The 26,042-nt window shown below is 34.7% G+C and overlaps 1 pseudogene; it reads left to right on the forward strand.

Moving 5' to 3' along the window:
• On the forward strand, window positions 1-26,042 carry LOC109457147 (guanine nucleotide-binding protein G(I)/G(S)/G(O) subunit gamma-5; annotated as a pseudogene).

Here is a 26,042-nt window from a genome sequence, read left to right on the forward strand (position 1 = left end):
ATGGACTCTTATCCGAAAGCTCTGGGGAAACAGCCACTTCAGAGTTCATTCAAGTTGTTGGCAGAACTCAGTGTCATAAAGGCTTATGAGACTGAGGTCATTGTTTCTTTGCTGGCTGTGAGCCAGGTCAGAATCCTCTCTCAGCTCCTTCAGGCAACCTGCATACCTTGTTACGTTGGACCTTCCCTCTTCAAACCAGCAATGGTGGATTAAATCTTTCTCATGTTTCCAAACTCTCAGCAGCTTTTTTGCCTGCACTTCTCTGCCTCCAGCCAAATAAAGTTTTCATCTGTTTAGATTAGGCCCATCCATACAATCCAGCACAATTTTCTCTATCTTAATGTCTGTAAATATAATTATAAACATTTTGTTTTGTTTTGTTTTGTTTTTGTTGATTTTTTGCCATGTAACATAACATATAAACAGGGTCTGGAGATTAGTGTGTGAACATTTGCAGGAAACCATTATTAATGTACCACTTTGAGGACACACACACACACATACACACACACACACACACACACACACACACACACAGAGTTGACTCCTGAAGAATGTGACGGTTAGTGGTGCCACTCACCCCACATTTTAAAATTGGCATATAACTTTTTCTTTTTTTTTTTTTTAAAGAGGGCGCAGCTCACAGTGGCCCATGTGGGGATTGAACCAGCAACCTTGGTGTTATCAGCACCATACTCTAACTAACTGAGCTAACCAACCACCCCTGGAATATAATTTTTGACTCCCCCAAAACTTAACTACTTATAGCCTGCTGTTGACTACAATCTATAATACAAACAGTTGCTTAATACATATTTAGTATGTTGTATGTATTACATATTATATTTTTATAATAATGTAAGCTATAGAAAAGAAAATATTATTTTGAAATCATAAGAGAAAATACATTCACCGCATTTATTAAAAATAGTACACATATAAATATACCTGTGCAGTTTAAACCCATATTGTTGAAGGGTCAGCAGTGTGTGTGTGTGTGTGTGTGTGTGTGTGTGTGTGTGTGTTCTATTACACTCCCATTCTCAGCTATAATGCCAAAACTCCGTTGTATTTAGCTTCCTAATGTAATTCTTAAAAATAAATATCTTTTTCCAGACTTAAGTGAGACTTTTTTTGCTAACCTTCCTGTTATGGATTTAATTATCATTTGTATTAGAGAAAATTTAATTGCCCTTATAAAACAAATATTATCAGTCTTTTTATTGATTAAACCAAAATCAATAATGAGTACAAAAACAAATTATAGCCCACCATTTGACACCAAGGTGCAAGTGTGAAAATAGGTCATATATTCCAGTACATGAAATAGCATTAGAATGAGAAAATATTTTTTAAGTGGCATTTATGAACATGGAGCAAATATAAACTAATAAAATTCTGTAGTGTAGCATATAAATGTGAAGAAAGCTTTAAATGGCTAGGAGCCATAAAGGAAATAAGCAGAATAAATGAAATGTAGCAAGTCTAAAATTATACATAGAAGGATATTACAATACTTTTAGTAACTATGAGTTATGATTTTTAAAATTCCAGTATTTCACTAGTTTACTTAGCATATTGTGCCATGGACATAGCAGTTGATATAGAGACCTTTGTAAAAGTAAGTTAGCCATAAGCTATGGAGGCGCTTGCAAACTGCAAGAAATTTTTATAAGCCACCTTAAATTCATAATTAAATTGAAACTGTCAGTAGAATGGACAGCAACATTTACCTACTCAGAAACATTTTCTTGGCAAATGTAAAGGGTAGTGAACATGTCATTCAGTACAAACATTTGCTTAAAATTCTTGTAATTGTGATTGTTGGAATCCAGCACCAAAACATAAATCCAAGTAATCAGTGCATTCAGGTGAAGACCGCGAGATACATGTTCATGGAATATTGAATACATTAAAATCACAAAATTGACATCACTCTTATAACTAGAATTTAGGCATGCTCTTTACATTTTTAAAACACACGAGAGATGAAATTCATTGTCTTTCTTTCTTCCCTTCCACCTGTGGTAGGCTATGCTATCATCTAAATTGCCTGATCCCCAGAAAAATACCGAAGTCTACTACAAGCAGAATCAAAACTCCCAGCCCTCCTGAGGGAAGTAATTGGCTCAGGTGTAGTTTTATAGTAGAAAAATGCCTTTCACCTCTTAATAATTTGAATGAGTTAGTACCTTTAGTAAATTACATTATACTCCCCAAAATGATTCCAATTTTACTTGTAGAATGACAAAAATCCATATTGGCAATTGTGAAATTTCCTCTAAAATACTAATAAACACAATGTAATGAAAGTATAACCCTATGGAGAAATTCAAACTGAGAATTAAACTACAAAATGTATGTGTAGAGGCAAGAGGTGGGAGTGGCTAGAGACTATTAATAAGGCTAATGGAGTTAAAATATATGAAATTAGGTTTCACCTCTTAGCCAGTCTAAGCTTCAATTCATGAAATAGATCACATATAGAAAAGAGAGTCACCTATGCTACTGCATGTACCTTACCTTAGAAACCATATCCAGATAATGGGACAGATATCCTATACTAGACCAGGTGTTTCTTTTAGAGCTGAAACCCACTCATTACACTCATCCCCTACTCTTCGCCTTTATAATGTATTCGGATACACCAATGTTAAGAGAAGAAAAGTGAAGAAAGACAGAGAGAGTGGAAGAAGGAGTAGGTGTGATATGGCACATTGTTTTATGGGAGGATTTTCTTATAAAGTATTCTAGGCAGAAGCAACTACAGGAAGAATCCTCACTGCAGTTTATGCTAGAAGTATTTGTTTTTATTTTTACACTACTTTATTATATTACAGTACACAACACTTCAGATTTGGGAAAATTCACAGCAGTCTTGCTGAAAAACATTCTGAGCAATAAAAAATTCCTCCAAGAGCTATGCAGATTAACACAGCCCCCAACTTAACTTTGAGAAAGGAATTCTACCTACCATCATCCAGTAAACAATAAACAGAAGGACAAACCTGAAATTTTAGGAGAAATCGGATCTGGAAAATGTCTACTTATATGTAAATAAATAAAAGCCAAATATCTAATGTCTCCCATTTCTTCTGTGTTGGCCTAAAAGTTGTTAGATACTCTCATGTATCTTAAACTGAAGGACAACTCTACTTGTGTTTTTCCATATAACTACAGTTTAATGAGGATGGTTATAGGGCTGAGTTATAGGCTCTTGCTGTCAGAGTGATTTTGCAATTTCATTTCAAGTTTGATGAAAATGAAGCAATAGAGACCAACTTTTCTCTTCAGCTTTATGCAGATATCTGTGGTGTCTGCATAATACTTCAATTCTTATGCTAGTATGGGATTAAAACAAATAATTTTACAAAAAGTTTGACATGTATGAAAGGCTAGTTCTCTGTTGCTTTTGCTATACATGCTGCCTAGCACAACATGGAAAGTTTGTCACTTGGTATGACTACCCTTGTCCCTAGTATGAGTATGTTTAAATTCTCATGATCTAACATGGTTCCAGGTCTACCTTCTCAATTTTCTTCCAGAACTGATTCTCATCCTCATCTCTGTTCTCTAAAGGTTGAAATACTACAACATTGACTTTCCAAGTCATTGTTATATCCTTTGATCTTGTCTAGGATATACTGTAGGTTCTAGATAATCCTCAGTGCTAGTGGCAGAGAGACAGAGAGAGGGAGGGGAGGGGAGGGGAGGGGAGGGGGGGGGAGGGGAGGGGGAGGGGAGGGGAGGGGAGGGGAGGGGGAGGGGAGGGAGGAGGGAGGGGAGGGAGAAGAAGGAAGGAAGGAAGGAAGGAAGGAAGGAAGGAAGGAAGGGAGAAAGACTTCCATCTATTATTATGTTTCTGATAGTCCCCATGATTTTTATTATTCTTTTTCTATTTCAGTTGACATTTAGTTATTGAAAGATACGTTCCTGAGTTCAATTTGCATTACGATGCTATCTTCTTAAGATTTATTTTTGTCTTTCTATTTTATTCTTTCTTTCATTCTTCTTTTAATTTTTAAGACACTTATAGCAGATTGTTAATATGATGGTAATAATTTTTAATGAAAAACTCAAAGAACTGTGTGTTCTAATTACTAAAATAATTGCCACAGACTACAAGAGCAATACCTCCTGGGCAGAAGTGGTTATTTCTAAAGCAGGAACTCTGAATTTTTCAGATGTAAGGAATGAAAGAATTCATCAGCAAGAATGGGTTTAGATTGTTGCATGTGCACAACATAATTTCTAGTTCTTTATCCATGTCTTTAACTCTATCTAAAATGGTCTACCTACTGTACTTTCAAGACTACCTCTTACTCAACTAGCTCCTAGCTCCTAGGCAGAGTTCTAAGATGATCCCCAAATTCCTGTCCTCTGGTGGACAAGTCTTTCTAACTCGCTCCTTGAGTGTGGGCAGGACCTGTGAATATGATGGGATTGTCATTCCTATAATTACATTACATTGTATGACTCCATTTTAGCAGATCAGAAAGACATTCTTCTTGCTTTTAAGAAATGAGCTTCTATTTTTTGAAAGGAACATGTTGCTAGGACTTGAGGGTACCCTACAGAAACAGAAGCTGGGAGAGACCCTCAGCAGGCAGTTGGGAAGAAAGCGGAGATCTCAGTTTTACTGCAGAGAACTGAATTCTGCTAACAAACTAACTGAGCTTGGAAAAGGACCCAAGGCTTCAGATGATATTGGTGATCTTGGTGATTGATGATACAGATCATTGATGCCTTGATTTTAGCCTGGTGAGACGCTGAGTAGAGGGTCAAGCTATGCCCAAACACCGAACCTACAAAAACTTATAAAAAAAAATATGTGTTGTTTGTGACTTTAAGTTTGTGGTATTTTTTTATATGGCAATAAAAAAATAATAAAAATGCACCTCTCAAATGCCAACCTCAATCTGAATTCGATTCCAAGTAGTCAAATCACTATTAATTATGTTGCCTTTTTTATTTTCTTTTTAGAACATATCAACATTTGAAATTATATATTTACTGGTTGAACAAGAAATAAATCTAAAAATAGTTAATAATTGCATTCTTATAATGTATTAGTCCTTGTGCATTATTCACTTATGCTTCATTTTCACCTCATGAACAAGATAGGATGTTTTGTATTTTACAGGAGCAATTCTGAGACATTGATATAAGTAACCATCTCAGGATCACATAATTACCAAATGGAAAGATTTGGATTTAAATCCAAGTTTTTCTCATTTGGTATCCCTCACTATATTATTCTGCCTTAAAGTATATATTTTGTATTACTATACCAATTGCAATTTATTACTTTGGTCTTCTTATTGCAAATACTAGCATTTTTCTACACATAAAAGAAAAATAAAAGATAAATATATTATCTGTTATAGAGCCAAGTACTTATTTTCAGTACTTCATGACTAAATATGCTTTTCCTTCTCTTCACTGAAATACCCAAAATAAATTTTTCTTATGAAAAATAGTTGACATTGAACCATTAAAGCAATAAAAACCAGAAAATCCAGAGAGATTTTAACAATGTGAAGATCAGTTGCAAAATTGTCCAGGTCTATTACAGTGGAGTCTCAAAATGCTGTATTTGATAGTTACGACATGAAATAGCAAGTAAAACATGGGTAGAAACAAACTATAATATATTATAAATGCAAATTATTTTTCTTATTATGAAAGTAATTCAAGTTTATTGTGGAAAATTTAGACATTCCTGATAAGGAGAAAAAAACAAAAACAACATTTAAAATCTACAGGTAATCCCTCCAATTAAGAAATGGCAATTGTTAACATGTAGCTATAAGATTTCAATATTTTCCTATTTTTACATTTGTACAACTGGGTTCATATTGCATGTAATTTTTAGAAGTTTTTTTCCAACTAACAATGTAATGCAAACACCCATTCTTTACATATTTATCTATATTGGTTTACTAACACTGGTATGTTTACTGTTGAACTCAGGAGAGTTTTCCAGTTGTATCATTAACCAAAATGTGCATGTGGATCAAAATTCTTCTATACAGAAGACATGTGCACACCCTTTATTTTTCCTGTATGATCAATTCCTAAAATTGCTGTATCAACAGGAACACACACACACACACACACACACACCCACACACAGGACTTCAGTATATATGCATATACTGAAAGGTTTATGCAATTTTATAGCAATTTATACATTCATAAGTTGCATATAAACATGACTATTGTCCTCCATATTGGATAATGACACTTTCAACATCTCTACCATTACTAATCACTCAGTTATTTAAAATATATGTATTAACTTTTGTTTTAAAAAATGTTTATTGCTTTTTGCATATGATTAGTTAGTTTTGGTGCCATTTTTCTTTCTTTGTGGCTTTTACATGCTTTTGATACATTGAGAATTTCATGTTGTTGTTTTTTCTCTAATATATGGTTCTGAAAAGATTTCCAAAGAAACTATCCTTTAAGGCCAGATGTTAAGATACAAATATTTCATTAGTAAGTAGGGTGTAACAGAATAGATTGCGATTATGAAATCATTAATAAAATATAATGCATTGAATATCAAAGGTATAACATAGATGGTAATCTGCGTTATCTATCTCCCTTGTAGAAATTATCTTTAACGTGTTTAACCCCGACCACCTCCTACCACTATCTTGTTGTTAATATAAGAATTGTTTTCCTCTTTCTGAAACAATATAAGAATTGTTTTCCTCTTTCTTTCTAGAGCTCTACCTGAGCTTTAGATCCCATTTATTTTTGCCTTCCCATAAACTTGGCCCTTTTTGTTTCTACTCTTGCCTCCTCTAATTGTAAGCCAGCTCCTACCTTGTGCATAGAGTAAGCACAAACAATTGATTTATTGTTGTGAAGAACTTTGTCTCAAATTTCATTTTTATTCCACGCTACAAATGGAGATATCCAAGTCACCACCTCAGAGAATACTGGAAAGAAAAGATATATTTGTGTAACTTGCTTGCTATTTCCCCCCTTCTCTCTTATTGCCTGCTCGTCCTACCTCTACATATATGTGTGCGGGCACAAACAACACACACACACACACACATAACATATTACTTATCATAATTATATGTAGCATATTGTCTTAGACTGCCATAACAGAATATCACACTGGGTTGCTTTAAAAAACAGAAACTTATTTTGTTACATCTCTTGTAGATGTACAAGATCTTGTAGATGATCCTGTAGATGTACAAGATCAAGGTAACAGAATGGTTGGTTTCTAGTAAAACATCACTTCCTGGCTTGTCGATGGCCACCTCCTCTCTGCGTCCTCATGTGTTGGGGAGAAAGAGAGGAACAAACCCTCTGGTTTCATTTCTCATAAGGGCAGTAATCCTATTATGAAGGAAGGCCCCATTTTCATCTAAACCTAATTATCTCCCAAAGACCCTGTCTCTGAAAGTCAACACATTGGGGGTTAGAGTTTCCACATATGAATTTTTGATAGACACAGCTCAATTTATAGCCCATGTAGAGTTCTTTTTTAAATGTTCTTATTAAGATAACTAAGGTAAGTTATCTTATTAAGATAACTAAGGTACATTACCCTTTTCATTTATCATTTTTCAATTCAAGTTATCTTTCTGAGTTATCTTTTTTAGTAGAACATACATTTTAACAAAATTCAGTTTATCTATGTTATTCTTATAATAGCTAGTAGATACTGCACGTGGATTTCATTTAGAGTATATGCTTCCATTATTACATATAGTCTTAAAACGTTTTTTGTCTGTTTCTGTCTGGATATCCCATACACAGTGACAGATGTGGCATAATTCCCATATAAATTGCCAAGTCTGGCTTTGTTTAATTTTATATATTCAGGTGAAATGCTGAAGAATCAGAATTAATTTCCCAGAGGCATTTTCAAATTTATAAAATATATGCAAAATCACAAAGAATATAGAGATTGCTCAGCGAAGATTTTATGATTACTGCCTGTGTTGCTCTTCATTATTTCTCACTCTTCTAGAAGAATAGCTGAAATTAGAACAGTTAATATTTTTTTTTGGTCGCCAATTTTTGTACTGCTATTTCTCATTTTATCTCATTTATTGTATTTGACACATAATGCCCATTATTATTTTAATCTTGGTTTTGCACTTTAAATTTCACGCAGAAAACAATGAAGATTCTTTATCATTGAATTTCATACGGTTATACGCTATGGAAGTCTCATATGCTTTAAGTAGGTATGTAACAAACACACCCATGAACACACGCACGCACACACACACACACACACACACACACACACACATAAACAAGAAGTAACAGTTCTAAGTCTTTTGTTTAACTAGGTAGGATTCTGCGACTGTTTGTCTCCAACTAATTAGAGGTAAAACCCAAATATAAAGCCACTATGCCATAGTGTTCATGTACAAGATTAAATGTTTGTTTGTTTTTTTATTTGTTTGTTTTGTTTTGTTTGTTGTTCCTAAAGTTCAGAATTGCTTGCTTGAAACTCTGATTATCTTATAAAATGCACAGATTGGGAAAAATATTTGCCAAAAAAAAAAGTATTTTTGGTAACTACTTACATTCAAAATATGCAAAAAAAATTCTTAAAATTCAACTGTAAGACAACAAAAAAACCTAATTAAAAAATAGGCAAATAATATGAACTGACATCTGACCAAAGAATATGCATAGAAAAGCGGTAAATAAGCATATGAGTAGTTGCTTACCATCTTATATCATGAGGGAATTTCAATTAAAACAACGAGATACCCTTACACATTGATTAGCATGGTTAAACTCCAAAAAATGGACAATACCAAATGCTGGTGAGGATGTGGAACAACAGAAATTCTTATTTATTGTCAGTAGGTATGCAAATGGTACAGCCACTATGGAAGACAGTTTGTCACTTTCTTTCAAAGGTAAGCCTTGTTTTCCTACATGATCTAGCAATCATGCTCCTAGGTGTTTACCCAAATGAGTTGAAAAGCTTTGTTCACACAAAACCTGAAGCTTTGTTCATAATTGCCAAAAATTGGAAGCTACCAAGATGCCTGTCAAAAGGTAAATTGATAAACTGTAGTACATCCTTACAGTGGAATAGTCACTGATTCAAAGAAATGAGCTTTCTGGCAGGCATAGACAGAAGTGTTGGCAGGTGCCATTGTTCCTTTGTTGAGCCCTCCCCTAAGACAGCCTTCAGACTCAGGTGAGCAGCCAATCTGAGCTCTCCTGTAATCTGGGTAACTCCTCTCTTTCCTACTCTGGCAATTCACTGAGACTCCACCCCAGCTAATTTATGTGCCAGTTGAACCTCTTTAAGAGGCTAATCCACATAAGCAGCTGGCCTGGGCCCACACTGCAGACTTTTCTAAAACCTCTCAAAGGTCCACAAATGCAAACAAGCAGTGACTGGCCTTGGCATGCCCTGAATCTCTTGCTAAGTGGCTCCAAGCCCAGTAGTAGAGGCAGTCAACCTCAGTTCATAGCATAACCACTCCCAGGTGTTTCCAAGCCCAAAATGGACAGCTACCAATCACAGATCACTTTGTAGCTTCTAGTATTAAGTGGACCTGGGATGGATGCAGGCAGTGGCTGATCTTAGCCTGTACCACAGCCCCTCCTAAGAAGTCCCAGAACCATCACTCCTAGCGGCCCCCTCATACCACACTAGAGCACCACCTAATTACTGCCACAAATGATGCACACAAACGGTGGACTCAGTAGTCCCAAGAGCCCTTCTGAAGTAAATCCTCTCAATGGGGTCAGCATTGGCACAACAGCTTGTCCATTGAAGTCATGTCTAATCTCCATAGACAGTTAGCCTGAGGGTCAGTCCCACCTGCTGATGTGCCAAAAGCAATCAAGATTCAACTACAACAAAAGAGTGCCCACAACTCATACAAGGGATACCGCTGGAGCACGTGGCTCAGGTGAAGAGGGAGATTGTACTACTGGGCCCCACAGGACATCTAATGCATAAGGCTACTCAGCCAACACAAGGAGACATAGCTGATCTGCCTACTATATTGAAACAAACACAGGGAGGTGGCCAAATGAGGAGAAAAAGGGACATGAAAGAATAGGATAAGACTCCAGAAAAAGAACTAAACAAAATGGAAGCAAAAAAATCTATCAGATACAGAGTTCAGAACACTGTTTATAAGGATGCTCAATGAACTTAGGAGAAGCATAGATGATCTCACCGAAAACTTTAACAGAGATAGGAAACATAGAAAAGGAGATAGAAAACTTCCTTAACCTGGTGAATGAAATAGACATACAAGTCCAGAAAGTGCAGAGATTCACAGAAAAGATGAACCCAAAGAGGCCCACTCTAAGCCTTATTAGGGGATCACTTCATCAGTTATATAAATGCCTGTCCATTATGCTGTACACCTGAAACTAATATAATATTGAATGTCAAATGTAACTGAATAAAGAAAAAAGAAATGAGCTCAAGTCATGAGTAGACATGGAAGAATCTTAAGTACATATTGCTTAGTTAAAAAAGCCAGTCTAAAGAAGCTCCATACTGTGTCATTCCACTTATATGACATTCTGGAAAAGGCAAAAATATAGAAACATTAAAAATGTTTAGTGGTTTGGAGAAAAGAAGAGGATGAATAGGAGAAACACTGGGCGTTTTTAGAACGTGAAATTATTCTGTATGACACTGTACTGTTGAATACATGTCATTGTTCACTTATCAAAACCTGTAGAACTACACAACACAAAGAGTGAACCTAATATAAACTATGGAATTCAAATAATACTATTGAATCGTTATTGCCTAATCAATTATAACAAATGTGTCATACTAATACAAGATCTAATAATAGTGAAACCTGTGAACACGGAAAAAAGGGAGGATTTGGAAACCCTCTGTACTTTCTGCTCAATTTTTTGTGCCCCTAAAACTGTTCTGAAAAAAATTGATTAAATAAATGAATTAAAAAATGATTAAAGAAAAGAAATGAGTGATTTCTCACTTCTCAATTTTAAATAGTAAAAATACTTATATATAATTATGTAAGGTTGTTAAGTATTACCAGAAAATCAACCAACTGGAGGAAAGACTACACTGATAAACAGATAAATTAATTCCTGCATGTCCAACATTAATTCAGGAAACAAAAATATGAGAAACTTATTAAACATAAGGAAACTTAACACCTATTTAAAACCTTTCATAAAATTACAGCTAAGTTTAAATATATTTGTGACAAAATAAAATAATAATTTCCTGTAATCTCAAACATGCAGTTACTCTTGACCAAATGCAAAAATATAAGGAGATAAAAATTCTAAAAGTAAAAAGACAAGAAAAAATGGATTCGAGAGATCCAGTTACTGTTTATTTGAGTTCTAAATGAAGAAAATCTAAATCACAGCCAATTTAGCAAAAAATATATTGCATTATTTTATTGACTATAACAGGTTAGGCATACAATTATTTAGCTAAATTTTCTACTAGATGGTTGCAAAATTTTAAGAAAAATAATGTGTATATAGAGTGAAAAGCATGAATACACTCAGCAGTTAGAGGGGATTATAACCAACATTATGTAGAGGAGATTAGAGAAGATCTGAGAGCAGAAAGTAGATAAAAATGGTTGGATAACATCTGGGCAATAATCAACATGGATTAGCAAAAAGAAAACTCTACAATTTAAAAAAAAGATTAAAAATACTGCAGTAGCTAGAAGTAAACAAGTCTCAAGAGATCTTTTTATAAAATGGAACTATTAAATACATATTATTGTCTGAGGACAATTCACTAACTATGTGGAACAGACTGAATACACAAAAGAGAAAGTACATGTTCAATAGAGGATGTTCTTAAACCATATGGTCAGGAAGAGCAACAATGTTTTAATTTAGGAGGAGAAAGATCAATTAGTTCAACTTATAAGAACAGATAAACAAGGCTTGTATTTATGGTGATGTTTCTAAATGTCTAAAGGGGCAAGAATTTGAGGGAAATTATGCAAAATTGCTCCTGTTATGTTGTGGAGGAAGGAAACAGCACAATTCTCTTTTAAAAGTACAGTTGGGATTTCTATTATTGCTCTTTACTCTTGGTATGGTGCTTGAGAAGTGAGTGAAGAAGGGTATAGAGGTGAAACACATGTAGGATGAATGGTTCTGAAGACCCTGTAATTTGAAAACTATAAATTTTAGTGGTGACCACCTAGATGAATGATTTTCTCCCATCACACTTAGTAACACAGATATAGGATTACAGTTATCCACATGTTTTTTTCTTTTTCCTTTTTTCTGGGTTTTTGTGGCTGAAGTAAGGCATGGGAAGTAACTAGGGTGATGGTGAAACGTTAGTAACTATTAAATATAAGATATGGACAGAATGGGTGTTTTGTTGATCCTTATATTGAGAAATATTGGGAGATCACAGGAGTGTAATTCTGAGTTCTACAGTCTGTGAATAGGAGTGAGGAGACGAAAAGTTATGAGGTTGTGGCCAAAGATGATAGTTCTGGATTTTAATATTTATATGGTGAATGAGCCCTTGGGGACAAGAATATCTAGGTTAGTGTATCTTGGAGTGTTACTGGGAGAGTTACATGAATCAGAATAGCTTGGAGTTTCTATAATTATATAGATTATAGAGTCCCAATTCCAGATGTAATAAAAGCTTTGAGGGTGCTGCCTGGGGGTCACCACTTTTAATTCAAACCAGATAATTATTTATAAAGTTGAAAAATCACTGATAAAATTATGACAACTAAGAGCACAGCAGACGTTGAAGTTAATCAGAGTTTGAAAATTATAAAATAGTGAGGGTAAGATTCTAAAACAATGAAATCTTTGACATTAATGATAAATGTTTAAATGAAGAGAAAAAAATAAAAAAACAAATAATTATCTTAATTCATCAAATAGGTGGATGTGGCCACAAGTTAGCATGGCTTCCTTGCTAATTTTTCATGATCTGAAGTGGGTGGTATGACTGAATTAAATAATCCATGTGGGTAGAAAGTTGAGAACCGATGAGTAAGAGATCAAGAGTAACACCTCAAATACAGGGCTGAGCTCTGTGTAACAGCCACTGGGTCATTCAGTATACCTTAATCAAATAGGTATGTCAAATTCATGATGAATATTACCAGCCTTTGATATATAAGAAAGTTCAATCTTTCAGAAAACCCAAAATATTTGAATCCATCATTCCAGCACTATGGCATTTGCCCCATCCCTGCCTCAAGGCAATCAGCTGATAACATGAAAAGTTTAATATGGTCTTGAAGTTTTACTTAAAAATTTAAGATAAATACTCAGGAAAAATGATGTTGAGGATTGGCATTTCTGGAGCAACATAGCCGGTTAACAGAAAGCCTGGGAGTAGTTGCTGTCATGAGCACCATGGCAGGGCCAAATTTAAGGCATTCTGAATACCACAGGACAAAATCCAGACTTATTCCCCTACTCCTTTTATGAGGAAGTTCAATATAAGGTTCCTTTCCTGCACAGAATTAGATCATGAATATGTAAAACTAAAATATAAGAGTTTGGCAGCCATGGCTTCACCTGGAATGGCTACTGAAATTCAGAGGCAGACCCATTTAGCTGTCAGATGAAGCAGCAATCTCTATCAGCATGACCTTTCATTTTCAATTCTCTGTGGTGTGGAAGGAAGTGCATCCACTCAGGAAGCAGTTTTATATAAAGGAAACATGCAGCAGTTTGACTGCTTATATGGAGCAGAGGAGAACATGTATTTATGAGGAATTTAACCCAAGAGAAAATAATCAAAATCAGATCTAAGGAACTCAATGGCATTGGATCGTAGGCAATAAAAAAGGTATGTTTTAAATATTAATGCCATCTTTAGATAACTTTTCTTTCTTTTTTATTCCTCATGTTTTCATTCCTCAGTATTAGCGCTCTCCAGATGGAAAACAAAGAATAGCCTGAAGCAATTAGTTAATTAATCTCATTCCATTTGGTTATAGTTGTTAATAGAGGATTCCACTATGTTCCAGAATTTCAGATTGCATTAGATTCCAATACAAATTATCTCTGTGTGTGAATATAGGTGAGTGTGTGGTCTATGGTATTACATGAGCAAAGTCTGCGGCTTCATGTGTTCTTGTGTATTTTGCTGATGGGCTTCCTGAAATATAGGAGGTCAGGCAGGCACTGAGAGTTAAATTTGCTCAGGCTATTTCAGATCCAGAAATATTTTCAATATGTATTCATTTTTTGAAGCAGGAGTGAGATGTGTTACTGCCGCTGTAAAATTTTACAGTGGCCTTGCTGTGAACAGAAATATGGAGTGATTAAAACATAACCAAAATTTCCTTAATAACTTCATTAAGTTTACTAAGATGTTCTTTGATTCAGAGGTAATAAAGACAGACAAATGTATATAGTTACATTGCATAAAAACAAGGTGAAATATAGGAAAAAAATGCTACTGCTAATACTAACAACTGTGTAGTTGTTAACCTAAGTAAATTCAAGGCTAATTTTCTTAACACAATCCAAGCAATCAATCCAACAAATGGATCTTGGGTCACAGTGTTATTTCTTAAAATATTCAACACAATATTTTGAATGCTTTTAGATATAAGCATGGTATTATTAAAATAGCTTGATAGTTATTGAGACTGATAATACCAAAACCTACCTAAATCAGGGTTTTCAGTTACCTGGAAGAAATTGTACAGTTCTACTGTCTGTCAATTACTAGTGGATAAAATCCTGCTGCAATGAGCCCCCTTGAAAGCTGCCACCATTCATATACCCAGCTGGTGCCCTAGAAATCTCTTTGGTAAAGCAACTAAAGAATTAATTCCTGGCATATCTGCCTTATCAAGGATCCTGCTCCAGGTGTTCGGCCAGCATCTATTCTACTAGTACCACACCAATTGTTAAAGATTTTGAATATTGCCTCTGCTGTAAACTATCATCATTTGAAATTATCAAAATACTAGAAGATGATACATTGCCCTTTACAAAGAGAGAAAAGGCAGAATACTTTTTTTTTTCCTTTTAATCTATATTGATGCCCAAATACAGTTTAAGGAAACTGAACTGAATTATAGGCAGCAATGTGGTTTTTGATAAGCTAATTTAGGCCAAATATCTTCACACCAAAACAATACACTTAACAATTGCAGGGGAGTATATTCACTGAGAGAAAGGAAACAAAGAGCTCAGGATTTAGCATCTGTTCAAGTGCCTAGAGAGAGTATGGCTTAGGTTGTTAGAGTGCTGCTGTTAGAGTCTCCCAGCGGGCTCTCAGATGGGAGGAGGGAAAACAGAGTAGACAGCTGGGCGGGCACACAGGGGGCATGGCTTGGGTCCCATTACACTTAGACAGCATATGTGCAAGATAGAAAGGAGACTTCTGAAGTCATGTCTGGATCTCATCTCATGAACTAGGCTGTGGTTCAACAGCAGCATGATGATATGAAAAGGAGGGAAGTAGAGCAAGGAGGAGAAGGAGAGAAAGAGAGAGACAGAGATCCGGGCACATCATACTCAGCACACTTGGCTCCTGCCAACAGGTAAATCACCATCTTGCAATTTATCACACAGCTTAGTATTACTATCAGTGAAGTTTTCTTAAGGAGTTAAGAATTAGACCTTATCCATGCCTACAAATATTATCGGGAAGATAAATATAGCATTTTCACGTTTGTTTCTTATAGTTTGCACATCACACTTTTAAACTTACTTTTGCGTAAATGCTGACAGTGACAGGGTAGGGACTACAACGAAGGAGAAAGGCTGATTGCTCACACAGGACTTCACAAAGAAATGGAAACTTGAAGGTTAGTATCTGATCCTTAGTTTTAGAAACATGATTTTCTTCCCACACTTATTTTTCCAAAGTTCACAAAAGAAGTAATGTATAAACTAGAATTTCTTCTTTCCAATAGAGAATCAGAGCAAGGAAAGTTACCTGGAGACTCTTCATGGGACACATGACGGGGCCTGTAGTACCCAGCCCTGCTATAAAATGTTTGCTGTCTAGTTCAAAACACTCACCTTTGTCTGTCTGAGCACAGACCCTCTGGAGAGAGCTCAAGTCATACTGATAAATGTGTTCACTAAGAAAATCTCACTTCATTTAACTGATTTTATTGTTCATAAATTATCTATATTACACTTTCTTTGAGTTTAGCCAGGTTTAAGATTACCTAGTAGTTCTCTTGCTGAGATTTAGGTATATGATGAATCCTTTCTGTAGATAATAAATCATATTCATTACGTATTGATTTTTGAAGTGTACCTGTCAAATGGTCATTTTATAATCAAGCTTTGAAGGAAAGTTATTCTAGCCCCATATATTCCCAAAATGTTATACTATCTAATTCATTCAAATCTCAAGAATATGAAGAGATTTTACTTGAAATTTTTACGTTGTTTGGATTGTTTGTCTTATCCTGCTCAATTTATCCTGCTGACTTGTGTCATATGTCTATATCACCCATTATCCCCTCTAATTTGCCCCTCCTATAGATTTCTTAGCCACACTTCGTCATTAGTTTAAGGTTTTGTCACCTGACACAGTGCTTTCCTCTTCACTTCAAACCCAAAAATCTATCATACAGTGGGATTTTAGCATCCAAACAGACATTCAACATGTGAACTTCTTAGTTCCTTAATCTTCTCACCTTCTATGACCTTCACATTGACTCTATTTCAGCCACTTGTTTCCATAATTATCTAGATTTGCTGTAATTCTGAACTCTTGAAATCAAATATCCCACTCTTTCATCCAAATTGATCCTTACAGCTCTCACATCTGGCTGCTCACTACATCTATCTTGCCATCTTACCAAGAACTGCAGTCTTATTACTTCTCTAATGCCTCCACGTTGATCAGCCTGCTCCCCAAATCTCCACTACTGTATTTTTTATATTCCCTATTTTCTAAACTTAACGGCACATTATTTTAATCATTATCTCCCCGACATCCTCACATTTTTTTTCTTATTTGCAATTCTATTACATGCTGCCAATAAAACTGCCATTTTGCAAAAGTCTGAATATTGATTTCTCAGCTTTTCCACTCAGCTTTTAAAAACTGCTGGAGAAAACCACAGTTAGACACACTCGTGACATCATGCAGGCCACAAATCATTCTGTATTTACCTGGTCACAGTAACTATTCAAATATTCTTTAATTTTCTCAAATTGTCTATTCTAACATATCTGCCATTTATTCAAAGCAACATTACAGAGAAATAGAAGCCATTTCCAAGGAACATCATTAACTTTTGACAACCACCTTATGTTGGAGTCTTATCTTCTGGTGACACTGCTCTCTACCCTGTATCTTTCTGTGTACACACGTAATGCATCAGTGATTAAACATGTTCGAGAGTCTCACACATTTAAACATCTATTTGTTGACTCCATGTTTTCCCCTAGATAATAAGCAGAACCAAACCAAACCACTTCTTTTTCTACCTTTTAATAAATACGTGGCCTGACACAATTTTATACACCTGTTTTCTATGATGTTTACCTTCTCTGCACTTCTGCAATTAGAAATATGAGTTGCCACTCCATGAAAACTCTTCTTGTCTGAGACACAAAAGGCATACGTGCTATTGATTCCAATGAGTACTTCTTAGAATTGATCATACTTGACTTTGATCTTTCTAAAGAATTTGACCTTGTTGACTGCACAGTAATCATTGAAATGTATTTTGTCCTTAACTTCTAGAGGGCCATATCTTATTACCCTCCCAATGTTTCAAAGCTGTTTCTCAGAATCCTCTCTAAGTTCTCTTCTGTTATCCATTGTTTAAATATTAATCTTTTTCTGAGTTTTTGTCCTTGAAACTTTTGTTTTTGCCATATGTAATTGCTCTGTAACACCATTTAAATGCCTTCACTTGTTACCCTTTCTTGGTTTTAATATATACCTGAGATTGAGTATATTTGGATTAGTAAAAATTGACTTTAAAGACAGTTATTTTTTATTAGATTCCTTCCAAACCACTATTACTCAAAGAGTCTTAAGGGGTGTTAATGTGTAAATTGCATATATTGAAAGTAGCACCCCCTCAAGGTAATTATGGGTAACATTAGTTTTTTCTTGATTCTAAATTCCAAGTCCATAGAGTAAAACTGCTATTGGGCATATTCACATAATACTCTCTCTGATACTTCAAACTCATCTTGTGAAATATCAAAATCATCATCATCTCTCATTCCCCTTACCACATTTCCCTGAAAATAAGACCTAACCAGAAAATAAGCCCTAGCATGATTTTTCAGGATGACATCTCCTGAACATAAGCCCTAATGCATCTTTTGGAGCAAAAATTAATATAAGACCCGGTCTTATTTTTGAGGAAACATGGTATATTACTCATTATAATAAATGGTATGGAGGTACAATAAACAACCCTGAGTTTCATGCAACAAAAACAAACACATATACTGAGTTGAATGAAGATGTTCCAAAGATATTCAGGTCCTAATCCCCAGGATCTGTGAACATGGTACCTTACATAGTAAAAGTGTCTTTTCAGATGCGATTAAGTCATTTAAGGATTTTTTGAATGCCCTGTGTTATTTGGGTGAGTAGAATATAATCCTAAGGGTCCTTATAAGAGGGAAGTAGGAGTCATAGTCAGAGGAGGAGATGTGAGGATGGAAGCAGGGGTATTAGAGAGATCGTTGCAAGTTGCTAAGCTGCTGGCTTCAAAGTAAGAAAGGGGCCGTGAGCTAAATAATATGAGCAACTTCTAGAAGCTAAAAAATACAAGGAAATAGATTCTCCCTTGGAATTACTCCAAATAATGCTGTCTTTCCAGCAACTTGATTTTAGACTCACAAGAGACTCATTTCCAACTTCTGACCTGAAGAACTGTGAGACAATGATTGTATGTTGTCTTGAGATACTACGTTTATAGTATTTTGTTACAGCAACAGTAGAAAATAAATACAAACAATAAAGATTTACTTCTTATAACCACAATCCAATACAAGTTCTCCTTGCTCTCTTCCATGTGATGCATATTTTTGATACTTTAAATGTATAGTTCAGACGTGACCCCAGAAAAGAAAGAGAGATTCTGGACAATTATGTTCAAAGTTTTATGGCAAAGCCTGAAAATGGGATAAATCACTTCTGTATGCATGTCATTCTAATTATAAAGGCGCCTGAGACATATAAATTTGATGAATACTCGAAAAGTATTGATGTTGGTGAACATCTAGCACACCTCTGCCATTCAAATGTTCATTTCATTCTTTCCCTTGTATATAGAACAAACTCACAGTCTCCTTAAAAGACACTCCCAAGTCCCCATCCGGTCAGTGCATTCAGGCCAAGGGTAAAGATTTCTGGATAATGCTCAGTTATTGCCATTAAGTCTACATGTTTTTCCTCTGGCTAACAGTAAACTAAAAATACAAGTTGTCTGTACTCCACTTTCATTTATACCCCTATTATGCAATGTCACAGAGACAGGATAACCTAAATAAATGATCCCATTCAAAAAGAGAGATAAATGGGAAACACATAGTAGTTAGTACTTAATAGCAATCCTGAAATTCTTCTGAGAAGATATTGTGAGGATACCCTTTTCATCCATAATTTTTATAAAGTTACACTTGAAACTTTGTTGTTTTCAAGGTAGTCAATAATTGGTTTAAGAGAGAGAAGCCAGATGCTCAGAAAGCAGAGCAATAAAGCAGATTTGAGAACAGTGACTCGAGAAAAACTTAAGGTCAAATAAATCATAAGCATAAACCCCCTGACACCTGCCAATGGAAAATACAAACAAACAATCAAAAGTATTTGAGACTTAAAACAGATTCTGAGGACTTAACTTTCCAAGATCAGGAGGCAAGTTATCAGAATAATACTATATAGCCTCCATGGAGAGCATTATCCAGAGAACCATAGCTCAAAAAAGGCTTTTTGGATACATGTTAATAAGTACGAAGTCAGACAATTACGTTCCTAGAAAAAGTGCTACATACCTCATTGCTGAATATCACTGTGGTCACCTTCGAAGTACTCCCCTTGGGAAGCTATGCACCAACACCACAGCTTAGCACACTTGAAAGCAATTTTGGAACTCTTTTTCTGGAATGGCCATCAGAGCGGTCATCGTATTACCCTTGATGTCCTGAATGTCATCAAAATGTCTTCCTTTCAATATTTCCTTTATCTTCAGGTAAAGAAAAAAGTCATTGGGAGCCAGATCAGGTGAGTAGGGAGGGTGCTCCAATACAGTTATTTGTTTACTGGCTAAAAATTCCCTCCCAGACAGTGTTGTGTGAGCTGGTGCATTGCCGTGATGCAAAACCATGAATTGTTGGCAAAAAGTTCAGGTCTTTTTATCTAACTTTATCATGCAGCCTTTTCAGCACTTCCAATAGTAACCTTGGTTAACCGTTTATCCAGTTGGTACAAATTCATAATGAATAATCCCTCTGGTATAAAAAAAGTTTAGCAATGCCATTGCAACAAATTCTTGAACTTAGTTGTCAGACTTTATATATGCATGCCAATATTTTTCAGTCCCAAGAGACCACACACAAAAAAAAGACTTCTATGATGACATAAATCCTATTTAGAGTTGAGCTGTGTAGTATATACACTCTGATTATTGTTTCCTTTCCTGTCCTCATTAACTTTAGTTCTTCAAGGCCAGGGGTTCCAACATACTTGCATATTTCAGTGGGAAATCACACAAAGGTGTGAAAGCAGAGGAGTATCTTTGGGAAAATAATCTGTGACCACAGGCAAATGGCTAGGCATACAGACTCCAACAATAAGTGTCAGTACATCCTCAACTCACCAAAGCCAGATATAACTCATTTTTCCTCACTGTCATCATCCTGGAAAGAGGAACAGGTCACCGATTTTCTGCAGGCCCCACAGAGTAGTCAAAAGACACAATGTGTGTTTGTGGACTTCATCTCTTGTATGAGGTTATGTTTTCTACAGCACTTCTTCATACACCCATATAGCACCTCAAAAAGGAATATATGGGATGGGGAAATAAATTTTTATCCAACAGAATAAGTTATCAAAAGACATGGTCATTAGCTTGGACAGAAATCACTAGAATTGGCCATTATGACAATTCTCCGTTCCCCCAGTTCACTCCATTCACCAAATAGAGAGTAAGAGAGATAAAATCACCAGCAAAGAAATTAAGAAAATACATTTTCTTTGCACATATAATTTAATATGTAGGTAAATTTATGATCTCACTGTAGTTATACTAAAGTTCTTCCAATAAGTATAAAGTTTAAGTGAGAAATTCAATAATCTTGGGTTACAATTTTCTCATTGATTAAGTGAAAAACAAGAGACTTTTTGATTACTAAGTTTCTTTCCTATCTACAATTTTGTGTAGTCCTTTTAATCTCCAAGTCTTTTTCTTCTGCCATACCCCTTGGACAGCTGGACTAACATAATAGCATCCTATTTAGTCTCTTTAGTGAGTTTGTGCAATAATATAAAGAGTTTAATCAAGATGTAGACAATTAGAAGGACGTACAGTCAGGTTCTGCTAGGTGGGAAGAAAATAAATGCCTTCAACTTCAGCATAAACACATTAGCTACATGTGAAGATTTAAACCATCTAATTTACATAATGAACATTTTATGCCACATTATTTGCACCTGGTTTACAAATTTTCTGAGCTTTTCACAACAATTATCAGTAATCGTACCAAATTGTCAAATATCCCAAAGTGACATTTTGTTAGGTGGTTATCAAAAAGATTTGTTTCCCCTTCGGTATTTGTTGACAGTTTAATTTGTTGCAATTTATTATGTAAGGAGAATTATTGAAAAAATAGGTCATTTTTTTTTTCTTATGTTGGGCAAGGAAAGAAAGAATAAGATAAAAATATATATAAAGTTTCAGATCTCTCAAAAATGAAAACATTTGATACTGTGGCATAAAAAATGTGTACATCTTTTAAAATATATTTATGACAAAAATCACTGGTAAGTTAGATGATGTAGGTAACAAACCAATATACATTTTACACTGTAAATCTCACACCATAAAAATCATTGTGAAATTTATTTCTATTACTTTTGGCATTTTATATGTGCCTCTAGTCTTAGGTACAAAGGGATCAAATATATACCCAATTTTCATTTGCTTTCATTTATCAACATAGGTAAATTTATGTAGATAAATATTTCTAGTAAACAATTTACAAATTAAATTACATTTCATTATATTACAATACAGTTTATCTAAACAAAGCTTTATGTAGAGAATTATAGTACTTCTAATTTTTCTGTTTGAATGAAAACTGTGATGAACAACCTTGTATCTCAATAGTGACATGGAACTCTATGTATTACCTTGACATAAATACTTTGAATGTGAGTTCTTTGGTTAAAAATGAAGTCTAATACTCTTTAATTACTATTGCTAAATTGCTTTCAATAATTTTACAAAAGAAAAACACACTTAAAATTGCTTATTGTTTTTATCATCTTTGATTATTTCTGTTTTATATATGTTTTATAATGTTACCTTATTAATAAATTAGTATATGTAGATATGTACTTAGAGGCATTATTGAAACTTTAGTCAAAACAATGTTTTGGAATCTATTGAGACAGAAGAGATGGTTTACAAGAGATGTTCACAGCAGCATCACAAAGATCCTGAAGTATGATCTCAGATAACTAGGAAAAAACAACGTGTTTCCTTCACATTGAGCAAACATTGGAGTTTGAGATTGAGTTGTCAGCTACACATGAAATGAAAAAAAAGGATTTGTTGAGCGTAAATGAACACCAAAGAAATTCCACAAGTAAGGGAATAGAGGGTTTTCTCATTAAAACAAAAACTGGTGTAAGAATTAACCAATTACTATTGGTTAGGTATCCTATGAATCTAGAGCTGATCAATTTCTGAAATGTTTACATCTCTGTTGTAATCAGCCCACATTTAAAGCTTCCCTCCAACCCTTCAGTTATCATGCTGTTGTGGAGGAGAGTTTTGATGTACCTGACCTTACTTCTCCAAGCCTACATCAGAATTATGTCTGAGGCAGATCTTAACAACAGGGGAAAATAAAAGGTTAATTGCAGAGATGAGAACCTGCCTTACATCTGCCATTTCTCCTTATAAATCTGAAAACTAACCGGAGTAACGAGAGCTTCTCCTGTTCTGGAACATAGGAGAAATACACCCTCTGGATAAATTTTAATTCTATTAATTTCAAATCCCCACCTTGTTTCCTACCTTACCTAGTTTTGTGTTTTGCTTCTGCTTATTAAAAAAGATAGATATCACTATTTTTTAATAGAACAAATAAGAATGGCATAGAACTTTATATATGTTCCTCTCTCATTTCCCGGCAATTCAAATATTAATTTATCCGAGGTCCCTCCCAATGTACAATAAAGGCATAATAAATTATTTGGAACATTTAGTAAAATTTTTCTCTAAAATTGAAGACGAATATTTGCATAATCGGAGATAAATTGTTTTTTAACCATCAATTAAAAATACTCATATACTGAATGACCAACAAATCTTTGTGACATTGTTCAGATTAGTTTATCAAAGTACAGCTAGCATTTACTGGGCACCAGCTAGGTGTCAGGCATTTTGTTTAGGTCTTCAGGTCACACTCTTAGGGTCACATTTCACTCCTAATGTGTAAGTGATATAAGCCCAGCATCTGAATTTAGGAGATTAGGAATAAAAAAAAATTGCTGAACTTCATCTTTTGGGGAAAAAACACACACAAAAAAAACCTGTAACATAATTGATAGTATTAATGATTGCAAATAATCTTGCTAATGACCTTAATGATTGTTTTTGTGTGAACATTAAAATTTGAACAAAATCCACTTATTTTATAGCTGACTCAGAGCCTGTGGATTGTGATATTGATCACACCATTGATTTGCTGTCTGGCACCAAAGAAGGGTACTTAATAGCTGTCAGTTAATACTTCTGAAAATATGGAGTTGAATGTGCTCATAATGCTGTTTTGACAACTTACTGCTAAAATGTCAAAATATTCACAAATCAACATATTTTAATAATGTCACTTTCATATATTGCTAACATGAATGTCAATGCAGTAATATTAAGGGGAAAAACCTGCTAATTTACCCTTTCTTCCATGATGCCCATCATTTCACAATTGACATAGGGTAGAATTTTCTGACAAGATTATGAAAATCTATCCAAGGCAAAATTAAAAATATGTTTAGGTAAAAGTTCTGACTTTTATATGAATATTCGAGAAAAGTAAGTAACATCCATGCTCTGAGAATATATTAAGCATTTGATCTCAGACCAAATATGCATAGACATTAAATAACACTTAAGAGTTTCAAGACAAGCTATAACCCCTGAAAGTTATGCATTACCGATTTTACGCTGTGTGCACGTATACACACACACACACACACATACACACACAGACACACACACACATACACCACCCCATAGCCGAACTTTAGGCTGTAATTTCTGACTACATTAAACATTTTGCATAATGAACTGAAAAAGAAAGAAATGAACTTTTCAACAGGCATTTATAATAAGTTAAAATATGGCTCATTTTTTTTTCTGCTGTAATTTGTTAATTGAGGGAGAGGAAAGAGAGAAATCACAAAAATGGATTTAGCAGCTGCTATGAGTCAAGCCTCATTCAGTTTATACAACCATGTGAAGTAGAAAGCTCTTGGAGAAAGATTTTAAGGTTTCTCCAAATAAGTTAGAAAAAGTTAGGGAGGATTTGGGGACTTTCTGACTGTTGGGCTAATAAATTACACTAACAAGGTATGATGATAGTATATGGCATGATATACAGTCTAGAGCAAGTTATTAAGTGTATTATAAAGGAAAACCCAAGGAGTTTTCCCATAACCAACCCCAGTCATGGTGACGAGTCTAAAGACAGAACTGAAAACATAATACAAGAAAATCAAATTGAATTTACTACACTCAATGGAAAACCTTTGTTAAGAAAAGATTGATGGTTCACATGGGTTAAGAAACATAAACCCCAAAAGGGCTAGATCTAGGGTATTTATTCTGCACTGTTCTGCTGAAATAGTTCTTGAATCTAGATGATAATCAGTAGTTATTAATGTTGTCACATTGGTGAGCTAGGTTTTTCTCTTTGTTTTTTTTTTTTATTGAGGCGAAGGGATGATTCAATAGTCTTCTCCATGGCTTGGTTAAAACGTTAGTAATTATTTTACTTATTTTTCCTATGCCTTCCCCCCCTGCCCCATTTACCCAGTACAGTGGTTCCAAAAGTGGTGATGCAAATCCAGCAGGGTCCATTTATTTTATTGTATTTAGAATTTTCTTTTTCTACTTCAATTTCTTGACCACCAAAACAGAGGGCCAGACTTGGAAAATTTAGATTTATTTTAAGCCTTAGTTTTATTATTTATAAAATGGGAAAAATATATTAATAATGGTGACGGCCATAATGTATGAACCGATTACTCTAATGTAAAAATCCACTTGTTGATATGAGAGTATGTTTATTATATACTATTATAATTATTATAATGTTTTTTTACAAGGAAAGTAAACATGTAATTATATAAACAGTAATACTATATTAAACATCCATATACATATATATGTATATTTATGTTGTTATATATATAAATATATAAGTATATATACATATATATGTATATTTATGTTGTTATATAAATAGAAGAGAAATAAGCCAATTTGTAGAAGGTAATACTCCAGAACTCTAGATCAGAGATCAGCACACAAAGAACCAGAGACCAAATCCAGCTCATCACCTGTTTCTCTGTGAACTAATAATAGTTTTTAGCCCATCATCAATGAATCTGCTAGGCTCTTGCCTGCGCCATATCTGGTTCCTCCAGTGTCATCGCTATGAAGAAAGGGATTCAACAGCTCCGGCTGGAAGCTGGGATCAACTGCATGAAGGTTTCCCAGGCAGCTGCAGATTTGAAACAATTCTGTCTGCAGAATGCTCAATGTGACCTCCCGCTGACTGGAGTATCTTCAAGTACAAATCCCTTCAGACCCCAGAAATCCTGCTCCTTTTTGTAG

The sequence above is a fragment of the Rhinolophus sinicus genome, linkage group LG05 (assembly GCF_036562045.2).
Source record: "Rhinolophus sinicus isolate RSC01 linkage group LG05, ASM3656204v1, whole genome shotgun sequence".
In the NCBI taxonomy this organism is placed as follows: Eukaryota; Metazoa; Chordata; class Mammalia; order Chiroptera; family Rhinolophidae; genus Rhinolophus; species Rhinolophus sinicus.